This window comes from Scylla paramamosain, chromosome 36 (assembly GCF_035594125.1).
Source record: "Scylla paramamosain isolate STU-SP2022 chromosome 36, ASM3559412v1, whole genome shotgun sequence".
Taxonomy (NCBI): Eukaryota; Metazoa; Arthropoda; class Malacostraca; order Decapoda; family Portunidae; genus Scylla; species Scylla paramamosain.
This window is the reverse complement of record NC_087186.1, coordinates 11,846,945-11,859,407: the sequence shown is the minus strand read 5'-3', so window position 1 is coordinate 11,859,407 and position 12,463 is coordinate 11,846,945. Positions and strand designations below refer to the sequence as shown.

Below are 12,463 nucleotides of genomic sequence, written 5' to 3'. Positions count from 1 at the left end.
TCTCTCTCTCTCTCTCTCTCTCTCTCTCTCTCTCTCTCTCTCTCTCTCTCTCTCTCTCTCTCTCTCTCTCGTCCTGTAAAGTAAAGAATGAAGGTACAGTTTTCTCTGGAAAAATGTTGTTACTTATCCTTCGTCTGTTTTCATGAAGTCTAGAATAAAAACTTTTCAATTAAACATAGAGTGAAATAATGCGAAGTAAATTGCATATAGGAAATACAAAGAAAACCATTAATTGGGGAACTTAGAGGAAAAACTTGGGAAACAATGGAAGACAAAGCAAGAAAGTAAGAAATTTCACAACGAATAAACTAATGACAAATACGAGAGAGAGAGAGAGAGAGAGAGAGAGAGAGAGAGAGAGAGAGAGAGAGAGAGAGAGAGAGAGAGAGAGAGAGAGAAAGAGAATGACAATGAAGGCGCAAACTTTTTCAAGGCAGAAAGTAAACAAAAATAAAGCTGCGTTAATTTCAAAACTCGAAAAGGAAAGATGAGGAGAAAGGTTAAGAGGAAGAGAACACGAGAATAGCAATAGAGAAAACGAAGAAGACGAAGAAGAAGAAAACAATTCATAAATAAAACGGACTAAAGTGAAAACATCTCAACCACGAAAGAATAAAGAAGTAGGCTTAAAAAAAAGAAAAAAAAGCCAGAACTACGATGCAAAAATAGAGCTGTATTGAGGAATAATGAAGATGATGATGAACCAGTGAAAGAAAAAAAGAAAAAAAGGAGAAGACTAGAACTGTGATAAGTAACTGAAACTGGAGTGATGGATAATGAAAAAGTTCAGGACCATTAAAAAAGATATCAAAGAAAAAAAAAAAACGAATATAGGAATGTTAGAAAAATAAATATTAAAGAATACTCGTTAAAAACACTTTACTTTACAGCAGGGACGAAGCACTGTTTGAAAAGTGTAAAAATTCAACGTCAAATACTCCATTGGAAGTTAAATAATACTTTAATTCCAAGATTTCTTTTCGGCATCTCTCGACGGATAAAGTTTGTTTAGCGCAGGAACTCTCCAACCTCAGACCCTTTGCAGGCAAGGAAGACGAGACGAATTTGTTTGTGGACTTCTGGAAACGTTTCTATCGACAATGGAATTTGCTTTTAAGGGACAGACTTTACTTGAATTTTTCCAGCCTAAGCCGTCTTTCCTGCTGCCCCAGTGATGCCACACACTCAATTTTGAAAACTACCCAGCACAAAGGTGAAAATTTTTCAAGGTGATTTTAAGATATATCCCTTCCTTTTCTTTTACGTACCTCCAGTATTGCTTCACATTTCTTTGTCATCGGTATGATAAAAAAGAAAAAAAAGATAGTTTTAGTGAATTTCCATTATTTCCATATAGTTTACCCACAATTGTATTACGTAAATAGTCTTCCTTTACGTCTTGCTTACTGCTTCAATCACGTTGCAGAGTTGTAACATCTGCAGGACATAAAATAGTGTTTAAGGGAAGATTTCAAGCGATGGCTGACATTTTAAAACATTGATAAGTTGTAAATAAATAACACAAAATGCAGGCGGTTGAAAAGTGAGGATTTAGTCTTTCAGCTCGTGATATACAAAAGTCAAGGAATTTTTTTGTTGATTTCCGATATGCAGAAGAATGAGAAAATAAACAACCATTCTTCGACTTTGGTCATCAGAAAGTTATTGCGTAAAAGGCGAGTAACGACGAACCGCTAACAAGAACTGCGAACTTCAAGTTATAGTAAAAGATATTTGAAGACGCCGTGAAGAAAGGCAGGGGTCGTAATGATGCTGGAAACGAAATAACTTATTCCTGGTTTTAAAGTTTTCCTTAAATTTGGAGAAACACACACACACACACACACACACACACACACACACACACAGAGAGAGAGAGAGAGAGAGAGAGAGAGAGAGAGAGAGAGAGGGAGAGAGAGAGAGAGAGAGAGAGAGAGAGATGAGAGAGAGAGAGAGAGAGAGAGAGAGATGAGAGAGAGAGAGAGAATATAAAAAATGTGGATAAGTATATCAACGAGAAGCAAATGAGGAAGGCAAAATGGCGTTGAAAGAGGCAGGGAAAGAGCTGGAGGAGGAAAAGGAGGGAAGAGGAAGAGGAGGGAGGAAGCGGGAGGAGTATTTTAGAAAGAGGCGACGGAGCGGAGTAGAAGGAGTTCAAGCTATGACGGATGAAAAAGGAGGACTTCAAGTGTTTTGAGAGGAATTTGGGGGCTGACTAATAGACAAGGGGCCCACTAACCCTAATCCCTCGCCTGAAGCATTACCAGAAGGGAGGTGGTGCTGGGGATACCATGGGGAGGGTAAGCGCCTGGGAGAGGAGCAGCCTTTCGGGGAATCATGGAAGGGATGAGTGGCTGGGAGGGGAGAGGTTGTTGGGGTATTGGGGGGGAGGGATTAGGGAGGGTGTAGGGGGGTTTGCGGGAGTGAGGGTGAGTCATGGAAGGGTGAGGGGATCAGGGAGATGTAGAGGAGTGTTGTGGTTTGCCGGTGTCAACAGAGCTATGAAAGAGGCGCCGTCCTGACTCTTCCACCCTCCCTCACTCCTCCCTGACCTCTCCCTTGTCCCTCCCTGTCCACCCTTCCCCTCGCGGACCCTCACTATCCCCCTCTGACCTAGAATGACCTCAACCACTGCACTCCAGATTAAGGAAAATGATGCGACCTTTTGGGGGATAACTAAAGAAATTCTCTCGCTATTTCTTAAACGTCGGACAGAGTTCCCCGCCCATTAGCGAGAGTCTCTTGAGTGGTAGCATCTCCGCGGGTTTCTTAAGACTGTTTTTTAAGGATTTTAAGGATTTTTCAGTGTCCTAAATCACAAGGTGGGATAGGGATATTGCCTGGCTTTACCAAAATGCTGCTGCTGCTGGTGATAATAATAATAATAATAATAATAATAATAATAATAATAATAATAATAATAATAATAGCAATAACAATAATAGTGATAATTAAAATAAGAGTAATAACGACATTAATAGCAGTAATAGAAATAGAAATGATGGGTGGAAATGTGTCATACGTGTAGGCGTGGTAACTTTTTTGCAGCTTCCCATACTCTGTACTAGATTTATTTATTTTTTTTTCTGGCCAATAGTCAGCAGGCAACCCTGATTGTGATACGCTTGGATGCTCGAACCCTTATAGTTATGAAAGCTTAAATGGTCTTTCCCCCGACCGTGGTGACCCTGGCAGGATATTTTGCGTGACGGCATTGCAGAAGTTCATGCCGCCTCCTTAGTGCTGCCATAGAGAATTCATAGGAATCTTGCATTCTTCGGCCACTCAGCTATCGTTTGAAAAACGCCCAGCTTCTGGCAGGACTCAAATTCAGATAACAGAACAATGAAAATTAAAAGAAATATATTGATGTGTATATGTCTATCGACAGTTTTTTTTCTTTTCAATTTCTCTTAAAAATGAAATGTTGTTATTATCTACGCACCACTCGTAAGAACTCCATGGAATATTTTACATGTCTACAATGGTTCTTCTTTAAGTCAAGAACATACCTATTATCAGAAAAAGATTGAGATTGATCATGTCTATGCATGTACAACATGCATAGACCTCTGGCATTTTGTACCACATGTCACTAGTTTGAATAAAAATAAAAAAAAAGAGAAAGAGAGAGAGAGTGAGTCGAGAAATAAAGGAGGAAGAAAGCAAGAACACCAAGTGGTCAGATATTAAACTTTTTCTCCTTCCTTCAGGCACGCTCCTCGAAGGCCACGAAATACACATTTTCTCAGGGTTATAATTATAATTTCTAATACGTCCACGCGGTGCAGGTGTCGCCAGAATGATGGAAAAAGGATAGAAACTACGATATTTTGCAGCAGGGAGCATTTTTGAAAGAGAGAGAGAGAGAGAGAGAGAGAGAGAGAGAGGAGAGAGAGAGAGAGAGAGAGAGAGAGAGGAGAGAGGAGAGAGAGAGAGAGAGACTTATTTTCTTCTTAATTTCTGATTTGGAGATTTAGGAAACTGGTGCTCCCTAATTAATTACTTACTTGAACAAGAGGGTGCTGATGACTGGCAGGTAAGGGGAAGGTGGAAGGAACAAAGGAAAGGCTGGTGATGATTTGGAGGCGAGAAATGCAGGCACGATGAAACATTTGACTGATATACGACGAGGAAAACTGAAGAAAAAGAGCTAGTGGGAATTGTCTGAGGAATACATGAATGCGTTTTGTAAGAGAAATTTATAAAAGAATGGGAAGAAGTAAAGTATGAATAATATAATCCAGGCACGATGAAATATTTAACTTGACTGGCGTAGGATCGAAAAGAAAAAAAAAAAAAAGCGTGTGGGAATTGTCAAAGGAATACATAAATTTTGCTCCGTGTTTTGACGAAGGATAAATAGAAGAGTGACGAAAATAAAGGAGAAATAAATATTATGCAACAAGAAAGAAACATTTGACTTCACTAACGTAGGGAGGGAAAGGAAAAATGCGATTAGGAAATATTGAGGGAATACATCAATTTTATAGCGCGTTGTCTGTACGAAGGATGAATAAAAGAAACACAAAAAAATACAGTGCAACGGAGCAAGTCTCGCTTTATATATACGTGAAATGGGAGGTAAAAAAAAAAAGTGCTTGAGACATTTATTAAAAGAAGGAGATTTTTGTCTTGTCCTTTGCTTTTATTCAAGAAATGTTAGTGGGTAAATTGAATAACAGTTTAGGATAAAGAAACAAAGCAAGACCGCACAATACTAAGACTGTTAGGTAAAGAAAGAAGAAAAGTACCTGAGCTAAACACACAAAAAGAAGAAAAGAAAATTCAGAATTCAAGAAGTAAAGAGGAAAAAAATGACAAAACTTGGGAATCTAAATGAAACTAAATGAAAAAGAGACAACGCAAGAAACGAAGAATAAGGATAAAAACAAGTGATGTAACGAATAGAAATGAAATAAAGAAAAGTGGAAACAAATAAACACAGAATGAGAAAGAAGAACCAAGCGATGTAACAAATAGAAAAGAAAATAGAAACACAAATAAATAAACACAGAAAAGAATGAGAAAAGAACCAGATAGTATAATAAACATAGATAAAAAAAAAGATAAAAAACCAAGTAAAAACACACAGGAATAATATAAAAATAACAATGAATGGAAAATAAATAAAAAAATATGAAAAGGGAAGTTAATAAACAAATAATGAGAAAAAAAACAAGTAAAAAAATAACAAGAGTAAGAACCAAGTGATATAAAGAACAGAAATAAAACAACAAGAAAGGTGAAAATAAATAAACACTTAAACATTACGTGGTCAGCCTTGCCCTCACCCTCTCCACAAGACACTAGGAAGCAGACAAGTGACCACGCCTTCAGAAGCTTCTCTCTGGGTCCTGCGTTCCCAAATGACCTTCTTCCTCGAAAAAAAGAGCACACGACACGCCTCTCTCCCCTCCACGGTGATGCTGGCGACGTCCCCGACCCGTCAAAACCACTGGACAGAAGTTAGAATCTCTCTCTCTCGCTCTCTCTCTCTCTCTCTCTCTCTGCTTCCTTGCGTCTCACTCCCTTCTGTCCTTCCCACCACTTGTGTTTCTTGATATTTTCTTGCCATGCTTCTGTGTCTTTTTTTTTCTTTTTTCCCTTCGTCTTGTTTTTTTTATATATATTTTTTTCTTTTTTTTTTCAGTCCCTGCTTTTTCCTCTTGTCGTGTTCCTTATTCTTTCATCCTGTTTTTCTTTGTTTAGTATTTTTTTTTCAGTTTTTGTATTTTGCTGTTCTTTCTTGTGGTTTCGTCTTGTTTTCTTATCTTTGTTTGTTTGTTTTTGTCTTCTGATCTATTCGTTATTTTCTTTCCATCATCTATGTTTTTTTTTATTTTCTTTCGTTATTATTCTTTACTTCCATGTCATTTATTCCTGTTTAGTGAGTGTTTACGGTTCTCTGATTCCATGTCTCCTTTGTTCTCCTTTCCTTCATCATTCCCCTCCTTCCTTCCTTCCCTCCTTCCTTCCTTCCTTCCTTCCTTCTTTCTTTCCTTCCTTTTGATCTTTCTTTCTTCCTACACACACACACACACACACACACACACACACACACACACACACACACACACACACACACACACACACACACACACGAGCTCTCCCTCTCTGAACACCCACACATTACCCACAATCCCCCCTCCACAAACACACAAACACACATTTACTTTCCACCACTATAGACTCATACAAACGTGTTTTTTTCCCTCCCTTTCTCCCAGCGCACTCCTCTTTACACATACACACACAAACACATACACACACACACACACACACACACACACACACACACACACACACACACACACACACACACGAACACAAACACACTATCATTGTTCATCAAGCTTATTCTACTATCCAGTGTCACTTTTCCTCTTTTTTTCTGTATATCAGCCGCCTGTCCTCACTTCCTCTCCGGCCCGATTGCACGCCTCACTTGCTAAAGCCATCAGGCGGTTGGGCTGTTCGGGGCCAGGTAACGGGTGTCCCAATTTGTTCCCTCCACGCAGGTAAAGGGAAGGTTTGGCTGTGTATGTGCCGTGGCTGTGGTGGTCAGAGGTCCTCCTCCCTTCACCTTTTCTTCTTCTCTCGTTCACTTTGCATCGATCTCCCTTTGTTTGTTTGCGTTCCCTGCCCTTCACCACCATCGCCGCCACTGCTGCTGCTGCTGCCGCCACTGTGCGTGTTGCTATTGCCCCTGATCCTTTTTTTTTCTATCTCTTTTTTTGTTATGTTTTTCTTGCTTTTGTTTTGCTACCTCTTTTTTCTGTTATTGCTGTTAGTGTTTTGCATCTTAATAGACTTGTGTGTGTGTGTGTGTGTGTGTGTGTGTGTGTGTGTGTGTGTGTGCATGTGTGTGTGTGTGTATGTGTGTGTGTGTATGTGTGTGTGTACGTATAAGCTTCGATTACTTTGCTTTGTACAAGAGGAGTGAGTAGTCTCCTGCCCTCTTGTGTTTTAAAATCTCTTTCTACACGTTTTCCATCTGTTATCACCAGATTTTTTTTCTATAGTCTGAATTCCTTTTTCTTGCTTTTTTATATATATATTTTTTTTATAATTTTCATCCCACTTTTTTTTTTTTTTTTGCAGTTTTTCTCTCTTTCCTCGTGTGGACATGGTCATTTAGCATACATGAATATATCTTTACCGCGTTTTCTACTACTCCTAAATGTCTATATCGGAGAGACGGTAATATTCCAGCGTTGAAGTATTCCTGTAAATATGTTTTAAAAACCTGTACTTAACTCTTTTCGACTCCACGCGCCAGCCACACATACATATATTCTAAAAGATCTTTCATCCTTCAAAGCTCACGTACCATTTCAAGGTTGCTTCAGTTTCCTTCTCTCTCCTGCAGCTTTGTGTGTTTGTTGCTTTTCTTTTTTGTGAAACTCTCTCGCCACTGAGAATCATGTCCCTCGATGTGTTTGCGTGGGCTCTCCTAGTCAGCATTGTGCGCAGTTGATCTTCCAAAATACTACCAATAATCATGCTTGCTCCGTTGTGGTGGTAGTCTGTTGTCACTCCTAATGCTGTTGCTTCAGTTATTGAGTTGATGTGTTGGTGCTGAGGTGTCGCGGGATTATGGTGTTTTAGATCCCGTAAAGGCGTCTTATTTCTTCCATTTATCTCTGTTGTGAGGTAATATTTGTTATTTACGTGGTTTCCTCTGTTTACCTCTCCTGATACGGAAGGTGTTGCTATTTGCTGCCTGGTTCTTTTGTGTAGTGTTAATCTATCCTTCTATATATCTAGCTGTGTATGATATTTGTTTCTTTTACGTAAATATCGTATTGTAAGACATTTATTTTCATTTTTCTTTCTGTATTTTTCTCATATTTTGTTTGCTATATGATTTTGCTCTGTGTTTTTCCATCTTTTGTCATGTTTTAAATTTCTTGTAGTAAAAGTAAATTTTCTTCATCCCATATTTCAGAGTTATTGTTTAATATATAACCATGATATTATTCTTATGATGTTTCCCATTTTCTTATATCTTTTTAACGTAAACTTCACCGTATGTACAAGGCATTTGCCCAAGACATTTATTTTTCACTTTTCACATTCCATTTCTCACAAGGGTCGCTACATATATGTTATTGCGGCGTGACCTTCACGTGTAACTTCAGCTGTCAACGTCACTTTGTATATTTCTCTCGGTAGTGCAATTGTGAGGGATTACCTAGCTGGTACCTTCTGCATTTTCATCAGTTAACTCTATTTTCCCGCCTTTATATATATATATATACTCGTATTCCACTGTCTGCCTGTGCCCTGTTTAAATTTACGATCTTTTGTCTTTAATCTTTTTGTATTGTATTTTTTTGTACCTTTTTTTTATATATGCATTTCAAATACTGTCCTACGCGTTTTTATCACTCGTTTTTAATGAATTTTTTTGCTCCAAAGTGCATTTCCTTTTTTTTTTTCAGCGTTCTTTGTCTGTTGTTTAAGTACACGTCTGCTTTTGTTAGGTAATTTTTTGCCGTCCTAAATTTTTCCTGTTTTGTGTTTGTGAATTATTTTTCTCTCTGAATTTAGTTGTATTTACATTATTTTTTCTTTTGTGCAGACGTTGCTGTTTTGTGGACGAGTGAGTGTGTGTGTGTGTGTGTGTGTGTGGTGTGTGTGTATTAGCAAATAGTTTGTCACTCATACCACCTACAATCCCAGAGAGAGAGAGAGAGAGAGAGAGAGGAGAGAGAGAGAGAGAGTCAGTCGCGGTGAAATATTACGTTTATACCAGTCTCCGTAGCTTTTAAAATCTTTTCAGAACTATCACTCGTTGCAGAGGCGCCGAGAATATACGCTGGTGTGTATTTATTATTAAAGTAAATTCACAAATGCACTCGTAATGCCGTGGTGTTTATCACGGCAAAATGTACGACAATGGACACTAAGTTGTACGACGCCTGGATTACTGTGAAAGAAATAATAGTAATAGATGTTTCTGACTTCTACTGCTTTCTCTCTCTCTCTCTCTCTCTCTCTCTCTCTCTCTCTCTCTCTCTCTCTCTCTCTCTCTCTCTCTCTCTCTCTCTCTCTCTGTTTTTATTGATATTCTGGGCGTTATTTATGATTCTGTGTTTGCTTGTTTTTTTGTTTGTTTCTGTGTGTGTGTGTGTGTGTGTGTGTGTGTGTGTGTGTGTGTTTGTCATATACACATTTAAGTACACAGATAGAAAGACAGACGAGAGATTGACACATTCACAACAGCAATATGAAACTAGACAAAAAATGTTGCTAAAAGTTAGGAGATTAAACAGAAAGGGAATCAAGTAGTCAGAGAGAGAGAGAGAGAGAGAGAGAGAGAGAGAGAGAGAGAGAGAGAGAGAGAGAGAGAGAGAGAGAGAGAGAGAGAGATTTATGTGACCTAGAAACTCGAGATGGAAACTATACACTGATGATGGTGAAATAGACTTGAATTAAACATTAAAGTAAATCCAGGCAGTCTCTCTCTCTCTCTCTCTCTCTCTCTCTCTCTCTCTCTCTCTCTCTCTCTCTCTCTCTCTCTCTCTCTCTCTCTCTCTCTCTGTCTGGTCTCCCTCCTTTTCATAATTTCCTGTGAGTCTCATTTTATTTACTGTTTATCCTCCCTTTGCTTGATTGGTTATACATTTCTTTATTTATCCTTATCTTTGTTTTCCACGTTTTCTCTTCCTTATTCCTCTTTCTCCCCCTTTCCTTCCCTTGTTCGTTTTGTGCCGTTCAAACAATGGTATATATCTTTCTTTCTCCATATCTCGTTCCCTTCCTATTCCCCTTTCTCTCACCTTTCTCTCTTCTCTATCACTCGTTTCACCCTTTCCTCCTCTTTTTTTTTGTTTCTTTTCGTCATTCTCTTCTTCCGTATTTGTCTTTGTTTTCACCGTGTCTGTCTGTGTATTTTCTTCTCTTTGTGTGTATGCTTTGCTTTTTTTTGTCTGTATATATATGCCATGTGTGATGGGGAGTCGTTTGTTTGTATTCATTTTTTTGTCTACAATTTTTAACTTTCATCTGTGTTTTTGGAGTCGTGTTTATTTCGTCGTTGTTTGTGTGTCTGTCTGTCTTTTTTTTCTGGTTGTCTGTGTATCTCTCTCTCTCTCTCTCTCTCTCTCTCTCTCTCTCTCTCTCTCTCTCTCTCTCTCTCTCTCTCTCTCTCTCTCTCTCTCTCTCTCTCTCTCCGAAAACTAATTCCAACTTTTACTGCTCGGCGAGTGTTTTAGAGCCGTAAACCTAGATTATTTTTTTATATTTTTAGTTTTTTTTCCCTCTTGTTTTTGTCCTAATCCTTTCTTGGGTCGAGGCGATGAACCCTGAAGTGAGTCACTCGAAGCAATGCCTGCGGGTTCGTTCGGTTCATTCCACGTGTTTTAACCTTATCTCTCTCTCTCTCTCTCTCTCTCTCTCTCTCTCTCTCTCTCTCTCTCTCTCTCTCTCTCTCTCTCTCTCTCTGATGGTGATAGTCTGATAATTTTTTTTTTACTTGTTATTGTTTTTCTTATCTACTTTTTGGGGGAGTTTTTTTTTTCGTTACTGTTTATATTGTTGTTGTTGTTGTTGTTGTTGTTGTTGTTGTTGTTGTTGTTGTTTGTTGTTTGTTGTTGTTGTTTTTGTTTTTGTTTTTGTTTTTGTTTTTGTTGTTGTTGTCTCAGTTTTATTAGCATCTTTAAAAAAAAAAAAAAAAACTACAACAATAACACTAATAGTAACAGTAGCAGCAACAACACTTATAATAACAACAGCAACAGCAACAGCAGCACATAAGCAAGTTACCTACTCAACAAGCATCTCTTGAGGCCAGATAAGGGACAATGAAAACAATTAACAAAACAAATAAATAAATAGAGGGAGAAGGAGAGGAAAAAGAGAAGAGAAGAGTAGAAGAGACAGAGAGAGAGAGAGAGAGAGAGAGAGAGAGAGAGAGAGAGAGAGAGAGAGAGAGAGGGGAGGGAGGAGGAGAGATGCTAGTGTGGGCTTAGTCGTGGGATTAAAATATCAAGCTGGCGTAAAGGAGGGAAGAGGGATAAAGGGAATAAGGAAGCAAGCTCTGAGAGGAAACAAAGGAGGGATTAATGTGAAGCGAAGAGAATTAGAATGAAAAGGTGTGGCGCAAGTTGATTTGGATTTAATGAAAGTTTTATACTGGTTGAGAGAGAGAGAGAGAGAGAGAGAGAGAGAGAGAGAGAGAGAGAGAGAGAGAGAGAGAGAGAGAGAGAGAGAGAGAGAGAGAATGATTAATTTATTTCCTTCACTCAAGTAGTACGTAATTTTTTTTTTCCAGGAGTCACTGGACGTGGAGGCGACGGAGACATCGAGAGAGAGAGAGAGAACAAGAGTGAGTGTTATTATTATAATTATCATTATTATTGCTACTGCTACTTCTATTACTACTGCTACTACTACAACTATTACTACTACTGCTATCATAACTACCTAATCATTATAACAAAACTATCACAGCCTTAAAAAATAGCAGTAGTAGCAGTGTCGGCAGTAGTAGTAGCAATAGTGAAGATATTACGTTCATAGCTCCGGCATTGATATCGGTCTATCGCCGCGCCTTGAGGGAAGAACTCATGTGCACAGGCAATACGGCACATCAAGGAGCAGGAAGCCGCGCCCCACCGGTTACCTTCAAACGCCAGGCGGATATTTCCATCGCCATCCTTGTCTAATTTCCTGGACGACACACGCAGGTAAGAATAATATGCTGCTCAATGCCAATATCGTAAGAACTTGAAACTGAATGAAAATAATGAAAATGGTGGATGATTCAATGTTTTTTCACTTTTATACATTTTTTCTTTCTTTTGCAGGCTTTGTGACGAGGTGAATGTTACGCAACGCAGAATAGATGACAGCTAATTACATTTCTGAATTATCATTACTTGGATTTCATATGACGCCATACTTCTAATGTACGAATGAATGTTTTTTTCTCTCTCTCTTTTAGTCTGCGTCTCTTCATCTCGCATAATCCATTGAGTACCACGTATAGAGATTCTGTTAATTAATTTCTCCATTGGTTGTTCTTGAAATTCTATTGAAATTCAACCTTGCAACTTTCCTAAATGTGATGCGAGGGAATTTGAGACTAGCAAGGATTATTAAACGACATTATTACTTTTTTGTCTTTTATATTTTTATGACAAAGGCAGCTTAGTATTGTCCCTAGTAGTAGTAGTAGTAGTAGTAGTAGTAGTAGTAGTAGTAGTAGTAGTACCAGTAGTAGTACCAACGATGAGTGATATTTTGTTTTTTTTATCCCTTATTCTTTGTATTGTGGATGCTGATGAGGGTCGTACTCGCGCCTGGCAACATTGAAAGAAGGGGGAGGGGATTGGCAACACTCAGACCCTCTTTAGCGTTTTTCAGAGTCTCGATTTCCCGGATTGGCGTACTGGTCCCGGAAATGGCGGCTCTCTTGTTTTGTTATTCTGTCCCTCCTCCTCCTCCTCCTCCT

The 12,463-nt window shown here is 38.7% G+C and overlaps 1 long non-coding RNA gene across 1 annotated transcript in view; it reads left to right on the top strand.

Annotated features, from left to right (window-relative positions):
* LOC135090996 (uncharacterized) overlaps positions 1-12,125 on the top strand; it is an 83,725-nt gene extending 71,600 nt beyond the window's left edge. The window contains exons 3-5 of the long non-coding RNA XR_010262231.1: positions 11,282-11,335; positions 11,530-11,696; positions 11,817-12,125. This is a non-coding gene — a long non-coding RNA (uncharacterized LOC135090996). The remainder of the gene's footprint in view (positions 1-11,281; positions 11,336-11,529; positions 11,697-11,816) is intronic.
* Positions 12,126-12,463: the final 338 nt, after the last annotated feature.